We start from the raw sequence: 12,305 nt of genomic DNA on the forward strand, positions 1-12,305 counted from the left end.
TATCATCAACTGTAGCTAACAGATATATTGCTTATTGTGTTCCAGCCCCTCTGCTAAAGGCAGGGCTGGAGTACCTTATTTACAATGCAATTTACATTGCATAAAATGTCATCTGCGTAGTTCTACTGTCTCTCTTTCATAGGCAGGACAGGCCCCAATTGGGCATCAAGGAAAGTCAGGATTTGAAGAGATCAAGTAAAGGGAGGTGAAAAAAAAGAAGAAAGGAAAAAAAAAAACAGTTAAAGCAAAACACATTTAATAGACCTTTAAGCCTAAGTATTTACACATTTGGATCCCTTCTTCCAAACAGATTTTTTTTTTTTTTTTTTGCTGTAACTTAAAAAAAAGACCAGTTTTTTCTTTTCTAAGTGGTATATAAACATAGGATTAACTGGATAATTCAAGTTCTCTGTTTCAGAGGACCTACAATTTTTGGTAAATGAGGATTTGCTTAACTTAGATTATCCAGATAATCACTCTCTAAATTCAATCTTGCATATTTAATAATTCTAGGTAGAGTCAGTGGGCCTGCCCCTGGGTATGGATGAGTAAAATTACCAATATACTCATCAACAGCCATGAGTGAAGTTCAGGCTGTGGCCACTCTTCTCGCTCCTTTCTCACCCTTTCCTGGCCACAGGTCTTACCTATGGCTGGAAAGAAGTTCCCAGCTATCCTGGGAACCGGGTGCTGCTCTAGGAGGAACCATAGAAAACTAACTGGCTCAGTGTGAGTCCCTCATTACATTATTCATAAAGGAACTGTTTCTTAGCTGGTAAAATAAAACCTAGATCCTGGCATAGGAACAGAGGAAGAATAATCCAGTGACAAAGGGATACTGGACGGCTTTGGTACAATTCATATCCCCCCAAATTTGTCATGTCCTCAGGACCTCTCCACAGTTCCTGTCACCAGCATCATCGTGCCTCAGTATTGCTGTTCCTCCCATTAATAGTTTGGCTCACATGTGGAAACTATATGTCTAAACCTCCTTAGTATAGCTTAGACAGCAACTGAAACAATTACATAAACCATGAATAAAAGACAGGAAACCAAGAGGTAAGAAATCTAGAATACCATATTTCTCAATCAGGAATTATTATTAACTAGGAAGGAGTTTCAGGGAAGGCTAAATTGTATCATTTTCTTGTTTACATGATATGTATTTAGTGCCTACCTTCTGGAGAGGAAGCCCACAGTTTTCAACAGATTCCCAGAAAAATCTATGATTTTGATAACCTACATTATAACCTCCAGCTTGTCAGCCGATCCCACTGTTTCCATTACTCACATCTTGTCGGAACAGAACTCTCCTGAAGCCACCATTCTGAGGCTAGTGTGCTTGTAGGGGTGGCAGGGAGAAGGAAAATCTGGGACACAGTGTCTGTATTGCGAGGTTCAGTGGCCTGTCCCCACATGAAGAGTCTCAAGAATAAAAGGTTAATTTTACTAAGAAAAGTGGCTATTTGTTTACATGCACATTTCTGAGGATTCCGTTTCACCTTCCGGTCTGGGCTAGATTGCTGCCCCCAATCCTCCTGACTTCCTTTCTTTATTCAGCATCTATATTCTATGCTTTGAACTGTGAAATGCGCCCAATCCTTTAAGCTTTACCTGGGCTCCTTACCCTTAGTTTTGACCTAGACCAGGTCTCCCTAATCTTCCTTAGTGGGAACCGACATTCCCGGATCTATTTTACCAATCTTGCTTCCGTGGCCCCTAACCCTCTGACACCATGGTCAGCAGGCCCAAGCTCCTCAAGGAATCTTCATCAGACAAGATTTCTAATTTGGAGCTCCTTGCCTTTCAGGTTTACAAAAGACTCAGAAAGTGTTCAAAAGACACCCATAAATATGATTTAAAATGTTGGGGGAAGAAGACTCTGTGAGAAAAGCTAAAATGATCTGAAGTTCTTCATTTGGAGGGAGAAATAATCTACAAATCAATGCAGAGTAATATGGAGGATAGAAAAGTGCCTTCCAAGGAAGACAACACAAAAAAGAAAATGCTGCTAGCCTGTAGACTGAGAAAACAGGTTATCTTGGTTAGTGGTTCCCTGAAAAAATTTACAAAAGCTGTGAATTAAATTGTGCACATAATTTCAAGGGGTCAGAGACCTGCATAACATGGATTCCTTAGGGATTCATGGACCCCAAATTTGAAATCTTCTGACATAAGAAAATTTTCCTGTGATGGCTGTTAAATATGAGAATGAATAATCAAATAAGGGTGACAAATTTTCTTCTGTAAAAGGGCTTTTTTTTTTAAAAAAAAAGATTTTATTTATTTATTCATGAGAGACAGAGAGAGAGAGGCAGAGACACAGGCAGAGGGAGAAGCAGGCTCCATGCAGGAAGCCCGATATGGGACTCGATCCCGGGTCTCCAAGATCACACCCTGGGCTGAAGGTGGTGCTTAATCGCTGAGCCACCCAGGCTGCCCTGTAAAAGGACTTTAATGGGTTGTCTGTCTTTCTGATTTTGTCTGGTTTTATTTTTTCCTCTCTTCCCTTATGATGAAACCATAAGAGACTCTTAATCATAGGAAACAAACTGAGGGTTGTTGGAGGGGAGGTGGATGTGGGGACGGGGATACTGGGGGGATGGACATTAAGGGAGGCATCTGATGTAACAAGCAGTGGGGATCATACAAGACCCGATGAATCACTGACCTCTACCTCTGAACCAATAATATATGTTTTTTTAAAAAAAGAAACAAAACAAAAGTGCTTTTAAAATAGAAGTTTTTCATGGACACCTAATGTAGAGGACCACTGACATACTTAGTAATTAATTAGACTGTGTTTTCTTAGTTATAAAATTATCAGATGTATGAGTTATCAAATGCAGAGTGTATCCACCTCATCCAGTGGATTCATATGCAAGAGAATGTAATCAAACTACAGCAAGAATATTATTTTTATTTGAGATCCTACTGTTTGTAGTGAGACTCTTTCATCACTAATGAGATATGCAACCCAAAGCAATTCAGTCACTTGTCTCGGGTTTCATTTCCTAATCTAGAAAATCAGAAAATGTGGACTAGACGGTATCTTAGGTCCCTTCTATTTTTGATATCCTCATGTTAAATGTCCACCAAAGATTTATTCTGGATATACAATACAAGGAAATAAGCATTATATATGCCATTTTAAGACTCACAGGATTCATTCCTCTTATAAATAATTAAAAGTCTTGGGGGCACCTAAGCGGCTCAGGGTTAAGTATCTGGCTTTTGATTTCAGCTCATGACTCAGGGTTGTGAGATCAAGCCCTGTGTTGGGCTCCATGCTGGGTATGGAGTCTGTTGAAGATTCTCTGCCTGCCTCCTGCCTCTAGTCCTCCCCCCAGCTCACTCTCTTTCTAAAAAAAACCCATGAAACATAAGAATAGATAAGCTCCAATATAATAGGAGCTTAATAACTAGATTTAGGTGTCAATTCACTAAAAATACACAGATCTCTTTCTTTTGCTCCCAAAGTATAGTAAAACAGAGGGCCAATGGTGATTCCAAAACAAATTCACTTATCTATCAAAGAATCTGTTCTCAGGCAATAAGGACTTAGATTTTCTTTTTTGTTTATAACAACTGTGTGAAATACAATACATGGAAATAGAAAGAGACTATTGATTCATCTACAAATAGATACCCTGCAAGCTTGTCAGGGCAAGTTGTGACTATGCCTATATTAGCACTAACAAATTTCAATTGTTCAAGGACAGGAAAAACTAAGATTTTTTGCCTCACAGAGAACAGAGGGTAGGTTTAAAGCAGTCCTTTTTGTTGTTGTTAGCTTAAAAATCACAACGTACAGCATGATTTTTCAGAATGCCCACATGTTTGATATTCATATCTAAATGACCTCACAAATACTGGATGCCATTCTGAAGCAGGATATTTTTAAAAAAGTAATCTGTTTTTTCTTTTTTTTTAAGAGAGGGAGAGAGGGAGGGAGAGAGGGAGAGAGGAGGGAGGAAAGGAGAAGGCGGAGGGGCAGAAGGAGGAGAGAGAGCCCAAAGCAGGGACCGATCTCACAATCCTGAGACCATGACCTGAGACGAAATTAAAAGTCCAACATGTAACTGACAGAGCTACCCAGGCGCCCTGATAATTTTTTTTCTAAACTGACAAACTATATATTAGGTTAAAAAATCAACTGCATTAATCTTTTGGGAATGATTTTCTTGATACTGTACCACTTCCCTAGTCTTCAAGACCCCAAAAACTAAACAAGAATTTTATATGAGCTAAAAAAACAAACCAACCATGAAGTAGCATTTATTTATTTATTCCTCCACCTCCAAATTGGGAAAGAGAAAGAGGAACTTGGAAGAAGTTGTAAAAGGGAATAAATGTGATTGCTTTAAAGACGGCTGTGTTTTTACTAACAGTAATTTATTACAGAAGTCTAACATGAATAGAAAAAAGTCATTAGATCTTTGATTTTCTAAGTTGTCTCTTTTGCAGTTATATTCAGCGATAAAGGCAAAACAAAACCTATTCTGCCAAAAAGTAAAATAGAGACCATAATTGAAAATAAGAACCAGGTGCTTATAATTCATTTTTTAAAAATATTTCAATCATAGCAGAACTGCAGCAATATCACCAGCTAACCTGCAAACTGCTTTCCACTTTCTTAATCAGCTGGATTCAATATATGCTCAATTCCCTGTGCTTCCATCTTCCTTCACATATTACGCCTTTGTTACAGAATTTCATGTTATATTATTTCTCTTTCTGTCCCTTTCTAGAGAGTAGGAACTGTAATTCTTTCCAACTTCCTCCAGTTCTTCAACAACTATTTACTGAAATTCTGCTCTGTAGCAGGCCTCTCTCTGCATTCCCAAAGCCTCTTACAATGCCTGGCACAAACTATGTACTCAATAAATGAAGGTTTTGTGTGAATTTTAAAATCCACTATCCTCCATATCTATTTCACTATCCCCAAACATACACACAGAAAAACAAACAAACCTTTAAGGGGCTTGCTGGAATGCTGTCATTAAGAAAATGTAAGCTTTTGCTATGGAACTGAATGGTGAAGAGTCAAACTTGTACACTGCCAACTATATCTGACACAGGGTTGACATTTACCACTTTGTTTTTTAAAGATTTTATTTATCTATTCATGAGAGACACAGAGAGAAGGCAGAGACACAGGCAGAGGGAGAAGCAGGCTCCCTACTGGGAACCGACATAGGACTCGATCCTGAAACTCCAGGATTACGCCCTGAGCTGATGGCAGATGCCCAACCGCTGAGCCACCCAGGTGTCCCGACATGTACCACTTTGAACTACAGGGTAAACATCAGATGATTAAAGTTAATTACCTGCCAACAAATGGTGCAGGGACACCTGGATATCCACACGCAAAAAGATTAGGTTGGACCCCTATCTCAAACCATATATAAAAATTAACTCAAAATGAATCAAAGATCTAAAAGTAAGAGCTGAAATTACAAAAAAATAGTTAGAAGAAATATTTGTGACCTTGGATTAGGCAATGGTTTCTTAGATATGACACCAAAAGCACAAGAACAAAAGAGAAAGAATAGATAAACTGGACATTTGTGTCAAGATTAAAAACTTCTATGCTTCAAGGGGCACTATTAAGAAAGCATAAAGAAAACCCACAGAATTCAAGAAAATTTTTGCAAATCATATATTTATTATGGGATTTATATATAAAGAACTATTGAATTGTCACAATTAAATAAAGATAAATAAGCCAATTTTAAAATGGGCAAAAGGATCTGAATGGACAATTCTGTAAAGAAGATATACAAATGTCCAATAAGCACATAAAAAAATGTTCAACATCATTAGCCATGAGGGAAATGCAGATCAAAACCATTAAATATCACTTTATACTCATCAAGATGGCTTTAATAAAGAAGACATAAAAAGTGCCAGTGAAGATGTGGATAAACTCAACTCTCATAAACTGTTGGTGGGAATGTAAAATGGTGCTGTTACTTTGGAAACTAGTTAAGAAGTTCTGCCAAAGGCTAAACACAGAGTTACAGAGGATCCTGCATTTCCTCCTGGGTACATAAACAAGAAAAATGAAAACATGTCCACACAAAAACATGCATGTGAATGGTCACAGTAGCATTATTTATAATAGTTAAAAAGTGGAAAAAAAATGTTCATCAACTGATGAGTGAATAAACACAATGTGGTATATCCATATAACAGAATATTACTTGGCAATAAGACACACTGACATGTATAACAACATAGATGAATCTTGAAAATCTTATGCTAATTAAAAAGCAGTCCCAAAGGGCCACATAATATATGATTCCATTTATATGAAAAATCCAGAATAAATAAATCTACAGAAACTTAAAGTGGATTAGTGTTTGCTCAGAGGTTGGGATGAGACGACGAAGGGGTGTGGTGTTTCTTTCTGGGATAATGAAAATGTTCTGAAACTGTGACAACAGATGCACAGTTCTCTGAATATACTATGGTATGTGAATTATATCTCAATAAAGCTATGAAAAAGAAAAACAAAGAGCTAAACATCAAACTGCTAAGCCACTGGGTTCCACCCCAGCAAAATGGCTTATAGCCAAGAGCCATAATTTCCTTTATTTGTATAACAATCACCTATAGTACAAATAAGAAAATGAAAATTATTTGCTTTTTGTCCAACATGTTTTTGTACAAAATGTGTGACTCTCCGAATTCCTCAGAGATCTAAGGAATAATGCTCACCTTTTTACTGCAGTTCGTCCCCGCTCTTCCCCTAACTCTCCAGTGCCCTCACCTTACCATTTTCACACAGTACACTTTCAGTAGCAGTATACAAGTCAGTGAATTAATATTGCTCGTATCTGAGAGTTTAAGCTGGTGAAACAAATGTGCCTATGTAGGAAAAGGAAACTGTAAACAGATAACTGAAGAAAAAAATTTTTGGTTTTTTATTTTCAACAACTCAGAAAACACTGCTATTTTTGGAACCTCTAAATCACTCTGAATCTGGTCATTCTTAGTTCTCAGAGAGATTATAGGAAAAGAATGCCTATCAAAAGAAAGAAACAGGAAGAAAGATTTTAAGTCAGGTGAAGTACAATTTTTCATACTTTCTTCTGTTACAGTCACTTTAGGAAGAAAAACATCTAAGCATTTCAGCAGAATTTAAGTCAAATGTGATGAAGTCACTTCTAAACATTTAAAATTAGCATAGCATTAAAATGAGGGCTTTGAGTGTTTGCTTCAGCAGCAGATATATTAAAATGAGAGCTTTGAGGAAAGCTTTTAAAGAATTCAGGTTTCAAGGCTAGAAAAAAATTAATCAAATTTACAAATTAGCTTATTCAAATTTGATCATGAATCCTTCTGTAGCTGGTCTATACAATTTTGCAAGCAATAAGCTGTTTCTTATTTGTTTTCCTGACATACCTGCAGCATTTAATTTGTGGAGACATACCTCAGAGACACTGGCTATGCAAGGAAACAAGAAAATTATTTTTAACCATACACCTTGCTTCTATGTCCTGTTATCACAACCAGGTTCTGACCACTGGGTAAGCTAAAGCTTCTCACTATTGTCAGTGTGGTCTGTGATGTGTGTGATCTTTTATTAATGAATCATCTCATCCAGAACCCATTTGAGCATTTAATTAACACAAATGTCATCACAATAGACTACTGTGAAAGGATAAAAGTTCTTTTCTGAGATTAAGAAAGAAATACTTTTACTTTTCGCTGTCTTTTCTCCTTCTATGAGAAAACCAATTTGAAATAAAACAATAAAGATGAGAATTTATGCCTTGTAGGACAATGGGCACTGGGCTAGGAGACACTGGACCTAAATTCTGCACCCTGGTTCTAGCACTTAACTTTTGAGTCCTCTAAGATGACATAACTATCCTACCTACCACAAAGAATAAGGTAAGATTATATGCGAAAGTCCTCTGACACGGAAAACACTGTGATAGTGTAACATATAAAGTAAGGCTTTAGCCTGCATAAGTACTGTATATAAATAAATACGAGGGTAGTAGAATTCCTCTTAGACATGATTTTTTGTTCTTCTGCCTCTACCTGACCCATGCAGGCTTCTGGAGTATCACTGTGGGCCTTGAAGTTGGTGGACTTTCCTCTTTGGCAAAGTCACCAGTTTCAGCCTCTGGTCATGATTCATTTTTAGTGGCACCCTGGAGTAGACAGGATCAATCACCAATCACCCTAATATTCCCTTAAAGGGGGCTTCACTACATTTTTCATATCATGGCCCACACAATGCGATATGATTTACACATCCATGGCACACTGTGATAACAAAGAGGGTCTCCGGCTGCCCTGTACCCATCTACCTGCCTAGTGGCTTTGGGGCTGGCTGTAGCAGCCACATCTCTAATGGTTGGGAAGCTCTGACTTGCAGCAACCTCTCACTTTCCTTATGCAGAGGGGAAGGGCATGGTCATCAAATCCAGAAACCATAATGGTAATAACCAGAATGTTTAAAATAAGAATAGAAAGCAGGCCCAGGTCTATCCAGATTCAGATGCAGTATAACTTAGTGATGACTACTGCCAAAGCAGAGGTTGAAGAGTTTGAATGTAGGGGTAGAAGAGGAAATACAGACTCTCTCCTAGGTGTCCATTAAGACCCAGGTAAACAAGGAAAGTAAAAGGCCACAGAGTAGCTGTGAAACGTGAGCTGATGTGGACACACATACATTCCATTTTCAGAGTCCACACACCAGTGACCAAACATCCAGAAATAGGTTTTACCTTTCACTTGTGCCATGTGACAGCTGTCTGTCAAAATGAGGTCAAGGCTGCTCAGCACAGCACTGACACACAGTACTGATAAGACTATTTCTGCTCTTGGTCGGATGTTTCTAATCTAAACTTGTCCTAGATAAAGAAAATAAGACTGAAACAAAATTATAAAATAAAATGGGCTGTGTTGCCTGCAAGCCTCATTATTGGTGGATGACAGGAAGCAGTTTCCTCTGCTCCCTTTGCAGCCTCTCCCACTGTAGCTAAGTCCTCCATAAGTCAACAAAGGCTAGCCCTCATCCCCATCCAAGGCTGCTTCAGGAACTGCTGCAGTTGCCAACACCACACTGAATACCCAGCCTGCAGGGCTCTGTGCACACACCAGGGCCCGCAGAGTCCCTATCATCCACAGCACGTGGGACATCAACATAAAAATGGAGAGCACACTTTCCTGCGGATGAACATTCATTTCAGAGGTATTGTGCACAGGCTACTATAACAAAATAACACAGACTGGGTGGCCTCAACACACATCTATTTTTCATAGCTTTGGAAGCTGGGAAGTTGAGTCAAGGTGCCAGCAGATTCAGTTCCTGGTGAGACCCTCTTCCTCATGTGCAGCGGCCTTCCAGCTGTACTTCTTCATACGGGGGACAGAGCCAGAGGGGGTACAAGCTCTCTGGTCTCTTCTAAGGGTACTAATCCCATCATGGGGATTCTGTCCTCATGACCTCATCCAACCCATGGGGATTAGGACCTCAACATGAGTTTAGGGGAGGGCACATTCAGTCTGTAACAGAGGTTCTTGCCAAATGCTCTGGAGATATGAGAGGCAGGAGTCATAAAATCTAGCAAATCACAGTAACAAAACATACATGTTTCTTCAGAGCCCATGTATACAAGTGCGTGTAGGCATAAGTATGTCTACATATGCATACAGAACCTTGGTGGTAGTTACATACCCATTTATTTCTATGAAACTTCATAGTTTACAACATGTGTTAGTGGCGATTTACTTTGAAATCTAGTATATTTTTAACTACTCACAACTTCTAGGAAGGCCAGCTTCGTAATCACATACATATCTTTGTTGTTATGTGGTTCTTTAAGGCACAAGATGTCTTTACTTTGAAAAGAACTACCAACAAGTCCTGGATAACAGGAAAAGAACTTTGAAAGAATTCGGACACCTCGATTACTGAAGTCTCCTTTTTTCTAGGTGCCTTCAGTTATGTCACCTCTCCCAGTTGATGGAACATATCCACCTTTTGTTCTGCAGACTTTTCTCCGACTCATAATCTGGGACAACTGTGAAATCATAGAGTAACCGATTGCTTCACAACCATCTTTACTTGGGAACCAAGAGCGACAACTACACTATTTAGGAATCTGTGACTTGTGAATTTTCGGTCTTTAAGCTGCAACTCCCTATTTTAACTATTTCACTTCAAGTTGATAATTACTTCTTATGCAAATGCATAAAAATAAGATAGCCCTTAAGTTTTGTTTTATAAAAAATACAATTTATTCTGTTCTAACATATGAATGTTAGAGTCACAAAGAATTAATTTTTCTTTTGCCATGTTAAAATGCACTATTGTGTTTACATTGTAAGTAAAAATAACTATGCAAGCAAGTTTTTTCCTACACACAAGATTCATGGCATAAAATGTTTTCTGAATTGAGAGTTTCAACTGGGTTTGCCAAACACATGACTGTCCATAGTGGAATCATCTGTACACCCACATGTAACTTTGAAATACAGTTCTATAAGTTTGGGGCCTATGCCAAACTTTCCAGCAGCAAGCAAGACTGAGATATTGGCCTGGAAAGCAGGCCTGGCTAAGGAACTCCAGAGAAACAATGAATGCCTTATATAAAACTTCTGAAAATGACAGATACCAAGGCATAAAAGTCATACATTTCCAAGGTAATCAGATCAATAATTGTGTCATTTATTGTCACTATTAGTTAATATTTACTGTAATGATTAATTTTACTGGTCAACTTGACTGTTCATAGGGTGCCCAGATTAAACATTTCTAGGTGTGTCTGTGACGTATTTCTGGATGAGATTACCATTTATATCACTGGATTTAAGAAGACAGATGGCCCTCCCCACAGTGAGTGGGCATCAGTCAATCTCTCGGGGGCCTTCACAGAACAAAGAGTAGAGGAAAGAGAAATTCGCCCCCTTTTTCCTGCCTCACTGGTGAGCTGGGACATCTCATCTCATCTTGCCTCAGGAAAAGATGGCAGACTATGGGACTGTTTTTAATCTGTTTCTCTGGAGAACCCTGACTAATGCATTTACCTGACATTTACCTAATGGCAGCAGTGAACATAACCTTCAATGGCAGATAGAGAAAGTAGAGCTTCTGATTCCCAGAGAAGGGAATTACCTCTCAGGAGAAAAATCTCTCAAATGTGCTTTTCTCAGCTGGTTATACAGAATTCAGATTTACTCTCTCCTATATCTTATGCTACAAATAGTAACAAAAGCATCTATAATCTAGTTAGAAAAAGAAATAGAGTTGGAAGATCTGGTTCAAATTCCAGCTTTGCTGCTTGTGGCCTTGGCAGGGCTCAGATTCCTTCTTCTGTAGAAATAAGCTAATAAAACATCTCATATAATTGATGTGTATTATATATATAGCGAGGCATTCACTTAAAGAGTCTTTAAAATTTCCTTTTATTATCCCATAAATTATAAACATTAAATTCTTATCTTTCTGCTCAGGTTTCTACTTTATATATTTATGACCTTCAAGGATGACTACTTTCAAGGGTAAGGTTATGGACTGAATGTCTATGTCCTACCTCCCCCCCCCCCATATTCATATGTTGAAGCCCTAATTTCCAACGTGATGGTATTAGGAGGCAGGGGTCTTCGGGAGATGATTAGGTTTAGATGAGGTCATGAAAATGAGGCCCCTATGATGAGATTAGTGCCCTTAAAAGAAGAGACCAGAGATAACTAGTTCCATCTCCATCTCTCTCCCTCTCTCCTCCTTTCCCTACTTCTCCTCACCCTCCCATGAAGTCAAAGAAGATGGTCAACCACAAGCCAAGAAGTGAACTTCCAACCAGAAACTGAATTGGCTGACACCCAGGTCATAGGAATTCAGAGCCTCCAAAACTGTAAGAACTATAAGAACTGTAAAAAAAATCAATGTCTGATGTTTAAACTACTCAACTTATGGTATTTTGTTATGGTAGCCTGAGCCTAATGAGACAGATAGCATTCTTCACTCATTTGCATGTAAATGTTCTTGTTTCTTGTTTTCAAAGAAATAAAACTCTTTTTATTGCTTTACACCTCCTTTCACCTGGGAAAAGATACTAATTGGCTTCTTTTTTTTTTCAAAAGTACAGAATATACTTTCTTCTTTTGACCCACATATGGGTCAAAAGATATACAAGATATGGATTATCACCACCATTTTTACAGACAAAGAAACAAAGTACAGTAACAATTTTGGAGATCTCACCAGGGATAACAGAAGCCATTTCTGATTAATCTAACTTAGATTTTGATAATTTCAGACTCCTCTCAGCTAAAACAAC

At 38.3% G+C, this 12,305-nt stretch overlaps 1 protein-coding gene across 5 annotated transcripts in view; it reads right to left on the minus strand.

Annotated features, from left to right (window-relative positions):
• ARHGAP20 (Rho GTPase activating protein 20) overlaps positions 1 to 12,305 on the minus strand; it is a 140,551-nt gene that overhangs the window by 120,909 nt on the left and 7,337 nt on the right. The gene's annotated exons all lie outside the window — the stretch shown is intronic.

This window comes from Canis aureus, chromosome 3 (assembly GCF_053574225.1).
Source record: "Canis aureus isolate CA01 chromosome 3, VMU_Caureus_v.1.0, whole genome shotgun sequence".
In the NCBI taxonomy this organism is placed as follows: domain Eukaryota; kingdom Metazoa; phylum Chordata; class Mammalia; order Carnivora; family Canidae; genus Canis; species Canis aureus.